The sequence below is a fragment of the Artibeus jamaicensis genome, unplaced genomic scaffold (genome assembly GCF_021234435.1).
Source record: "Artibeus jamaicensis isolate MK-2021 breed Jamaican fruit bat unplaced genomic scaffold, CSHL_Jam_final contig_2638, whole genome shotgun sequence".
NCBI lineage: Eukaryota > Metazoa > Chordata > Mammalia > Chiroptera > Phyllostomidae > Artibeus > Artibeus jamaicensis.
In genome coordinates, this window is record NW_026521575.1 from 17,265 (window position 1) to 27,157 (window position 9,893).

The following is a 9,893-nucleotide window of genomic DNA, read 5'->3' on the forward strand; positions in this document are numbered from 1 at the left end:
GCAGCCGAAGCTTCAGAGAGCCACCCCTCCCACTGCGGTTCCACTGTCGGTCCTTTCTGGCGTGCGCTCCAACTTCACTTCGAACCACCTCCGGAGTTTCCTCCCCTCGGCGGGGAAGAGAGCAAGGACCACTCACTCCCTGGCCTTCTCTGTATCCACGCTCCCTCACCCACAGCCCTTTACTTCCTGGGTGGCCTCTCTGGTTAGACCTCCGGATCCTTCCCTTCAGGCCCAGACGATTTAGCCTTGAGGGCCCAGAGCTGAAGTTAGACATCTGGTCAGAACCCACAGGCCTGGGCGCTAGGCGGGGGTGCCTTTCCTCCTGGAGAAAAAAGGTCAGGCACCTCCTTCGAGCCGGAATCGAACCAGCGACCTAAGGATGTCCACACAGACGTAGCCTACAGTCCTCCGCTCTACCAGCTGAGCTATCGAAGGGCGCACGCTGCCGGGGCTGGGTCATCACTTTTTCCTGCGATGACGACGACGGGCTCCAAGACGCTGGAGCGGCGCCCGAAGTCTAACCAGCCTTGGGATTGACCCTTTGAAGAGCGCCCCTCCCGTGCCTGCACCGCTCCCTTTCCTGGCTGACAGAGCGAATCCTGGGGGGGGGGGGGGGGGGGGGGCTCCGCCCCTCAACTACGATTTTTTGGGACGCCTGGGCCCGGGCCCTCACCTGTTGCCTCAAGTTCCCCTCCCTGTGTGCCTTTCTACCGGGGAATGGGGGGGGGCGGGTGTAGGGGGGACGACAGCGATCCGCGGCCAGAAAGCCGGTAGGAATGCGTGGGGACAGGAGGGGGGCGGCGTTGGGGAAAGGGCTGCGTGGGGCGGGTGGCGGAGGACTCCCACAGGAAAGGAGGAGAACTCAGCGGAACCTGGCACCGGTAGGCGGATGTTAGCCGCCAAGCCATCTGCTGGTTTTTTAAGTGCCTTTAGATCAAATTGATCCTTACGCCCCAAATGCATAAGCCAACATCATCTTCCCCGGATCATGCAAGTCTCCTGATTGATCTCCCTATTTGGTCCCTGCCACCCTCGCAGCCAGCGCGTTTTATTTTGTGGGGGTGGGGGTGGGGGTGGGGGTGGGGTGGGATGCGGTGTGTGTCAGCTCAAGCCATTCCTGTGCTCAAAACCTTCTGGTTCGCTCAGATTTAAATAGCCTTACAACGGTCTACAAGGTCATCATGACCTTGCCCTCACCCAATCACTTCTCTGACTTAATTTTGTGCAACTCTTTTTTTAAGTTTGCTCCAGACACATGGCCTGCGTGCTATTCTCCAAACACAGCCTTACCTGGGCTTTTGCTCCTGCTGATCTTAACGCTAAGGATGCCCTTCCCCCACAAACCCCCCCCCCCCCCCCCCCCCGTGACCAACTGTCTCTCTCTCACCTTCTTCAGGTGTCTTGCTCACATGGCACCATCTCTCTCTCTCTCTCATTTTTTAAGACTGTGCATTTTTATTGTTGTTCAGGTACAATTGTCTCCATCCGCCCCCCCCCCCCCCCCATCACTCTCCCGGGCCCCACCCACCCCCACCTCCCGCCCTCAATCCTACCCGGCCCCATTTGGCTTTGGGTAGCTTTGTCCATGGGTCCTTTATGGCTGTTCCTTGACGACCCTTCCCCTGATTTCCCCCATTATCTCCCTCCCCTCTGGTTACTGTCAGTTTGTTATTTATCTCAATGTCTCTGGTACTATTTTGCTCGCTTGCTTGTTCTGTTGATTAGGTTCCACGTATAGTCGAGATCATATGGTATTTGTCTTTCACTGCGTGGCTGATTTCACTTAGCATAATGCTCTCCAGATCCATCCATGCTGTCGTGAAGGGTAGGAGCTCCTTCTTTCTTTCTGCTGCTTAGTGTTCCACTGTGTAAACGTACCAGTTTTTTGATCCACTCATTTACCCATGAGCACTTAGGTTGCTTCCAGCACTTGGCTATTGAAAATTGTGCTGCTATGAACATTGAGGTGCATAGGTTCTTTTGAATCGGTGTTCCAGCATTCTTAGGGTATAATCCCAGCAGTGGGATTGCTGGGTCAAAGGCAATTCCATTTTTAGTTTTCTTTTTAAATTACAATCTATTTTATTTTATTTATTTATTTTATTTTATTATTTTATTTATCCTTAGAGGGGAAGGGAGGGACAGAGGGAGAGAAATATCAAGGTATGGTTGCCTCTCGTGCTCCCCTGCCGGGAACTGGCCTGCAACCCAGGCATGTGCCCCGACTGGGAATCAAACTGGGATCCTCTGGTTCGCAGGCCCACGCTCAACCCACTGAGCTACACCAGCCAGGGCCATTTTTAGTTTTTTGAGGAAATTCCATACTGTTTTCCACAGTGGCTGGACCAGTCTGCATTCCCACCAAACGGTGGACTAGGGTTCCCTTTCCTCCACAATCTCAACATGGCACCTTCTCAATGTGGCCTCTTCTGACCACCCAGTTTAACACAGCCACCTGCCCCTTACTGCAGCTCCTGATCCCCTTTCCCTCCTTGTCGTCCGTTTGTTCCATCGCTCTTGGCACTTAACACACTAATTTACCTAACGTGTCCACTGTCGATTTTCTCCCACCCCACTCCAAGAGGGCTTTTTGTTCTCAAATTCCTGAACAGTATCTGTCACAGTGTGCGCACCCAATACACAACTGTTGACTGGAGAAATTCTCAGTGTCGTGAAAGAGGAGATCAGAATATAAAATAAGGGGCCAGCCAGCGTTCACCCAGGGGGAGTGCAGTCATCTTACCTGATCACAAAACAGAATTCCTTAAGTTGCCAACTGTAGAATTCCCAGCATATAGCGCCCCACCCAAAGCGCTTCCCACACCAAGAGAGTTGACCAGCCTCCAGCATGGCTCCCAGAAGCATCAGGTCCTGTCCCTAGGAAGGACCTCCTATCCCATTAAATACCTGCCTGAGACAGTCCTAGAGGTATATACTCCTTTGAAATGTAACGGGGGAAGGACAGAGCCTGTCCCCAGTCTCTGGGAGGACAGAATCCTAACTTCAGTCACTGCTTGCCACAAACACGGCTGGCCTAACTGCCTTTCCTCGGACCAACCCTTGTAGTTTTTCACTTCTCTGACTCTACTGAGCTCTCCCCCAGCCCCCATTCTCCCTTTAGAGACGCCTCAATCACCCCTGCACTAGTCGGAATGGAGCTCGGCTCTTCCCACCCTGTCGGTAGTTACTGGGAAAAAATCTGTTTCACCCCTCACTACTGTTTGCGGTGCTCATCTTTGGCAGAGTCCAAGTCAGAAAGGACCGGGGGGTCACGCTGGGGCCACCATGTTTTTGCGCGTGCTGGGGCGGAAGGGCGCCTGATCCTGACCACTGGGTTTCCCGGGAGACACCCCCACCCCCCACCCCCCACGCCTGGCTGCGGTTGAAGGGGACCGCTCAACGCTTCCACCTGGTTTTCTTTCTACAAAATGTAGAATCCTGGTGTACTAGGTTAGGCTGCCACATATTCCGAAGCACGGTGTGTCACTTTGACCCAGAAAGACCCCGTAAACAAACCTTACCACGATTTCTTATTAAGCCACTTAGCACTTTAATGTCAGCCGGCTAAAAGGCCTTTCCTGACTTCGTGAGTTCCAACAGACGAGGACAAAAATGGGGCGAAATTATCTTTTGCTGCCCCGAAGGTGGGGCCGTTAGGTGCTGGGCGCGGCGGGGGTAGGGGCGAGGCGGCGAGGCGGCGAGGCGGCGAGATCCGGTCCTTTCCGGCCCGGGAGCCGAGGCTTCCCAGCCATCGGCTCACAACTCGCCGGCGGCCGAAAAGAAGGCAGGGCATCCGGGACATCAAGACGAGGGCGTGGCGTATGCAGATGAGCAGGAGCGCAGAGGCTGCCGGTCCTTCCCCGCCAGTGCCTGCACGTCCCGCCGCCCCCACGAGAAGCAAAGGGCGCCGAGGTTGTTTTCGCCACGGGCGAGGTTAGGAGCGACGGACGTTCAGGCAGCGAGGGTGCGGGGCGGGGGGCGGGGCGGCGTGGTGAGGAAAGTCACCGCGGGTGCAAAGGGAGGCGAGCGTGAGGGTTCGCGGGGGGCCGGGCAAAGCAACTCATACTTACCTGGCAGGGGAGATACCATGATCACGAAGGTGGTTTTCCCAGGGCGAGGCTTATCCATTGCACTCCGGATGTGCTGACCCCTGCGATTTCCCCAAATGTGGGAAACTCGACTGCATAATTTGTGGTAGTGGGGGACTGCGTTCGCGCTCTCCCCTGGTTTGACTGTGTCACAAGAGCAGAACTTCGTGCCTTTTCGCTGCTAAGTGTTGTCAGTATTGTAGTCTCTTATTTTCTCTTGCTTCTTCTTTTTATTTTTTCCTCCTTCTTCTTTTTCCTAGTAACATGCTTTTTATTTCACTCTCCCTTCTGTGTCCGCGTAAGGCGTATTATGTATGGGTGAGGGGGGCCGGGGCCTCTTCCCGCTAATACTGGTCCTTCTGCGTTTTTCACTGTGCTTTTTCACTTAAAATGTCTCTTTGTAGCTGTAAGCAGTTACCAAGCCTTGTAAAAGGAGAGAGAAAGAGATAGGGCCTCCCTACTGCGTTTATGCTTCTCTTCCCCGAAACAGCTGCGCGTCCAATGTTAGGTAGGGGTTGAGTGCCTGGATGACATGCTAGTTTTAGCTTGGCATTTAAGATCCAGAAGCCGGCTCTTTTGCGTGTTAAGAGGTATATAATATACGTGGGCGCAGATGGGTTTTTTTTCTATGTCTTAGTTCGTGATATAGAAAGCATAGGGGAAGGGTGAGAAAAACACTCATGTGTGAAGAACACATCGCGTCCTTCAGTTGCTTCTGGCAGGGACTTTGCTCCGGACGATGCCCGACACATACTGAGCCACACCAGCCAGGGCCCTACTTCATTATGCCTGTGGTTGTGGACCCTGAGATATTTGGGGTCTTTTTTTCCCCCTACAGTATTTTTTCCAATGTGTTTTACATGTCTTACTAATGTCTATGTACTATTACACTTGCCCCAATTTTTCCCCTTTTGCCCCCACCATTCCCCCCCACTCAGTCCCCACATGCACATATGTTCTTGGACTTACACCTTTCATCTTCTTTCAACCAGTCCCCACCACCCCCTCCTTTCTTACAGCTGTCAGCCTGTTCTATATGTCTATGCTCATTAGTTTATTTTGTTCATTACGTTCCATTTGTGAGATCGTGTGACATTTGTCTTTCATTGACTGATGTGCTTCACTTAGCATAATAGTCTCCGGTTCCACCCGTGCCATCACAAATGGCAAGAATGGCTCATATCACTGGTGTTCTGTAAGAAGAAGATATCAGGGATGGCTGCAACACAAGGAAAAGCCTCAGAATAATCCAAACTTGCCAACACCTTGGTCTTACATTTCCCCCCGCCAGAATTCCCTGGCTTTTTTTCCCCAAAAGCCTGTGAAGAGATTACAGGCCTTGCAATCTTTTTAGTGGATTGACTATGATGCAGAGATGCTTTTACAGTAGAAGGTGTAATAAGTGAAAGTGGTATGTTACTGGTGGAAGAAGTAGATGGTTTGTAGAAAAGTACTCTAAAATGCAGAAATTTCAAGATGTGAATCAAAACAATATGTGGAACTTAATAAAGTTATCAAAAATAACAGCTGTCAGAGGGCAGGGAGTAGTAGGGCTGGGTGAAAAACGTGAAGCTATTAAGCAAAACAAAAACAGGAAAACAAAACATATAAATGGTGATATAAGAAGTCATGATTTGGGGTGGTGAACACAATTCAATATACAGTGATGTGTTACAGAATCATATGCCTTTAACCTATATAAAAAGCCTTTAGCTAAGAACTAAAGCTTTATCTTTACCTATTTGGTAAATTGGAAGAATCGGAAAGATGGAAACTGATGCACTATGTGTATCAAAAACTTTCCTCTAGCCCTGGCTGGTGTTGCTCAGTGGATTGACCATGGGCTTGTGAAGCAATGGGTTGCTGGTTCAATTCCCAGTTAGGGCACATGCCTGGGTTATGGGCTGAGTTCCCAGTGTGGAACATGAGGTATAAAAATTTGATGTATGGAGACTTGGAACTTAAATAAAAATAGATAAGTGTGAAAGTATATGAGTTGTGAAAAAGTCACTTAGAAAAACTAAAACCAGTTTAGAAGAATTAGAGAAATAAGATAACTTTTTAAAAGATTTAAAAAAAAAATTTTAGCTCTGGCTGGTGAGCTCACTGGTTTCAGTACTGGCCTGATTCAATTTCCAGTTGCATCCTCAGTTGGCAGAGTGCAAGAGGTGTATCTCTCACACATGGATTCTCTCTCTCCTTTCTTCCCCTCTATAAATGAATTAGAGGTGTAGGTAGAAACTTTTCTCTTCCTTACTCAACCAAAAGACAACAACCATTCTAAGAATAATAAAGTACCAGAAGTGCCAGAAAACCAAACTGCATGGAACTCTGACAACCAAGAAATTAAAAGAAATAGTCAACCAGACCAATCAGACTGGTAGAAAGGAGCCAGGACAGACAGGCAGATAGAGACAACCCTTGGCAAAGCGGGAACCCCGTGGGCCCGGCTGGCTGAAAGGAACCGGGCCCTGTGCAGGTGGGGCTGGCTGAACAAAAAACTGAGACTCACCTTGTGGGTTGTCACAGTGGGAGAAACTCTCAGTCTCATATGAGTTTGTTTGTTTTTTTGAAAATGCTGTTTGAGCCCAGCAAGAGAGCTGCATTGTACCCTGTCTTACCCCTCCTCCACAGGCAGCAAGCCAACACAGCAAAGAGGGTTGCCCTGCTCTGGTGAATATCTAAGGCTCCGCCCCCTTACAACTTAACAGGTGCACCAAGACAAAGAATTGAACAAAACTGAACAGAAAGAGCTAAGCAATGAGGACCATGCCAACCTATCTGATGCAGAGTTAAAACACTGGTAAGCATCAAGATGCTCACAGAACTGGTTGAGCATGGTCTCAAACTAATGAAGGATACCCAAGGTGAAATAAAGCAAAATATAGAACAGTGTATATTGTTGTATATTGTTTTGCTTGGGTATCCTTCACCAACCAACAGTGAAGGGAAGGAAACCAGGACTCAACTGAATGATTTGGAACAAAAAGAAGAAATAAGCATCCAATTGGAACAGAATAAACAAGAATGCAAAAAAAAAAGAGAGAGAGAGAGAGAGGCTTAGGAACATCTGGGACAACTTTAAACACTCTAATATTAGAATTATAGGGGTGCCAGAAGGACAAGGAAAACAGAAAGAAATTGAAAACATATGAACAAATAATGAAGGAAAACATCCCCAAGATGGTGAAGGACATAGACTTTCAGGAAGCCCAGAGAGTTCCAAAGAAGTTGAACCCAAGGAGGAACATACCAAGACACATCATAATTAAATTAGCCACGTTCAAAGATAAGGAATCTTAAAACCAGCAAGAGTTCCCATAAGACTTTCAGCTGATTTCTCAAAAGAAACCTTACATGCAAAAAGGGACTGGAAAGAGGTATTTGAAGTCTTTAAATGAAAGAACCTACATCCCAGATGAAGCAAATAGGTGGGGAGTGGTTAAGAATGGTATAGGAAACAGAGAAGTCAAAGAACATATTTGTACAACACATGGACATGAACTAAAGGGGAAATGCTGGATTGGTGGGGGGTGCAAGGTGGAAAAGGGATAAGTGGGGGAAAACTATTAGCGTAATCAATAAAATATATTTAAATATAAAAATTTAAAAATGGGTATTTTAAAATATATTGATTATGCCATTATTTTATTGATTATGCCATTACAGTTGTCCCATTTCCCCCCTTAATTCCCCTCCACCCTGCATACCCCCTCTTCCACCATTCCCCCTTTAGTTTATGTCCATATGTCACAAGTTCTTTAGATTCTATATTTCCCCTACTATTCTTGCCCTCCCCCCTATTTTCTACCTACTGTCTATGCTACTTATTCTCTCTACCTTCTTCCCCCTTCTCCTCCTCCCAGTCCCCTGTTGCTAACCCTCCATGTGATCTCCATTTCTATGGTTCTGCTCCTGATCTAGCTGTCCTCCTACTTTGCTTTTGTTTTAGGTGTGGTTGCTAATAACTGTGAGTTTGCTGTCCTTTCACTTCATATTTTTATCTTCTTTTCTCGTAGATAATTCCCTTTAACATTTCATATAATAAGGGCTTGGTGATGATGAACTCCATGAATTTGATCTTATCTGAGAAGCACTTTATCTGCCCTTCCATTCTAAATGAAAGCTCTGCTGGATAGATCAATCTTGGATGTAGGTCTTTGGATCTCATGACTTGGAATACTTCTTTCCAGCCCCTTCTTGCCTGGAAGGTCTCTTTTGAGAAATCAGCTGACAGTCTGATGGGAAGTCCTTTGTAGGTGACTGTCCCCTTATCTCTTGCTGCTTCTAGGATCGTCTCCTTCATTTTCATCTTGGCTAATATAATGATGATGTGCCTTGGTGTGTTCCTTCTTGGGTCCAACTTCTTTGGGATTCTCTGAGCTTCCTGGATTTACTGAAAGTCTATTTCCTTTGCCAGATTGGGGAAGTTCTCCTTTACTATTTGTTCAAATAAGTTTTCCACTCGTGGCTGTTCCTCTTCCCCTTCTGGCACCCCTACTATTTGGATGTTGGAACATTTAAAAATGTCCTGAAGGTTCCTAAACCTCTCCTAATTTTTTTGAATTCTTGTTTCTTCATTCTTTTCTGCTTGGTTATTTTTTTTCTTCCTTCTGGTCCACTCCATTGATTTGAGTCCCAGTTTCCTTCCCATCACTACTGGTTTCCTGTTATTTCCCTTCATTTCACTTAGTTTAGCCTTCATATGTTCCTCTGTAGTATTTGTGACTAAAATCAACCAGTTCTGTGAGTATCCTGATTACCAGTGTTTTGAACTGTGCATCTGATAGGTTGGCTATCTCTTAGTTGCTTAGAAGTATTGGCTCTGGGGCTTTGAGCTGTTCTGCTTGAGCCATGTCTTGGTCTGTTCATGCCTGTTACGTATGAAGGACAGAGCCTTAGGTGTTCACCAGGGTGGGGCAACCCAGTCCTGGATTGTGATGCATTATGTGGGGGTGGGGTCAGAAAGGGGCAATGGTGTTTTGCTCTCTTGGATTTCCCCCAAGTAAATTGGGCCCTTCTGGTGCTGATTCCCAGGTGTGTGGGGTTGTGCACCCTCTGGGGCCCTGTGGGTCTTTCCAACAAACTGTCTCTGAGCCTGGGAGCCTCTCCCAGCACCTCAACCCATGAAAGTTTTTCCAATTGGTTCTTTTAGGCTTTAATTCTCGTCGCTGATGCCCTGGTTTGTGCAGTATGTTTCACTGCTTGTTTTTTTGCCTGGTTTATCTGCGTGTGAATGTGTGAGCGTGGCCAGCCAGAGTCCTTGTGTCCTCACTGGGTCTGCCGGTTGCCACCCCATACCTGGGATCTGCCAACTGTTGCCTGAGCGCCTGGGTTAAGTCCAGCTGCTTTTTCCTACCAGGACCCCTCTCCACCAGCCACTGACTGCCTTTCTAAGAAGTCTGGCTGAATGATTCCATGTCCTGAGACCCGTACAGTTCAATTTTCTGTTTTGGTTGCATTTTTGTTACTAAAACTTTGTTGTTTTTAAACTTTGTTGTGTGAGGAAGCACAGTGTTTCCACCTATGCTACCATCTTGGCCAGAAGTCAAAATGGGTATTTAGAGAGTGGGAAGGGAAGAAAAAAGGGAGAGAAACATCATCATTTGGCTGCTTCTCATATGCTCCCAACTAGGGACTGGGCCCAAAACCCAGGTATGTGCCCTGAACCGAATGGACCAAGATAGGAATGTTTCAGTTCTCATGAGATAATTTTAGAACATATACACCCATTGGCTCCTATGGTTCAGTGCATTGATTGACCATGTGCAAACCCAAAGGTTGCTGGTGCCATTTTCAGGTTCC

At 47.9% G+C, this 9,893-nt stretch overlaps 2 non-coding genes across 2 annotated transcripts; one reads left to right on the forward strand and one right to left on the reverse strand.

Moving 5' to 3' along the window:
• Nucleotides 1-345: 345 nt before the first annotated feature.
• TRNAY-GUA (transfer RNA tyrosine (anticodon GUA)) lies at nt 346-435 on the reverse strand. The gene is given in 2 exon segments: nt 346-381; nt 399-435. It is a non-coding gene; the product is annotated as a tRNA-Tyr (tRNA).
• Nucleotides 436-4,062: 3,627 nt separating this feature from the next.
• On the forward strand, nt 4,063-4,226 carry LOC128626977 (U1 spliceosomal RNA). The gene has a single exon (XR_008391087.1). It is a non-coding gene; the product is annotated as a U1 spliceosomal RNA (small nuclear RNA).
• The last annotated feature ends 5,667 nt before the right edge of the window (nt 4,227-9,893 follow it).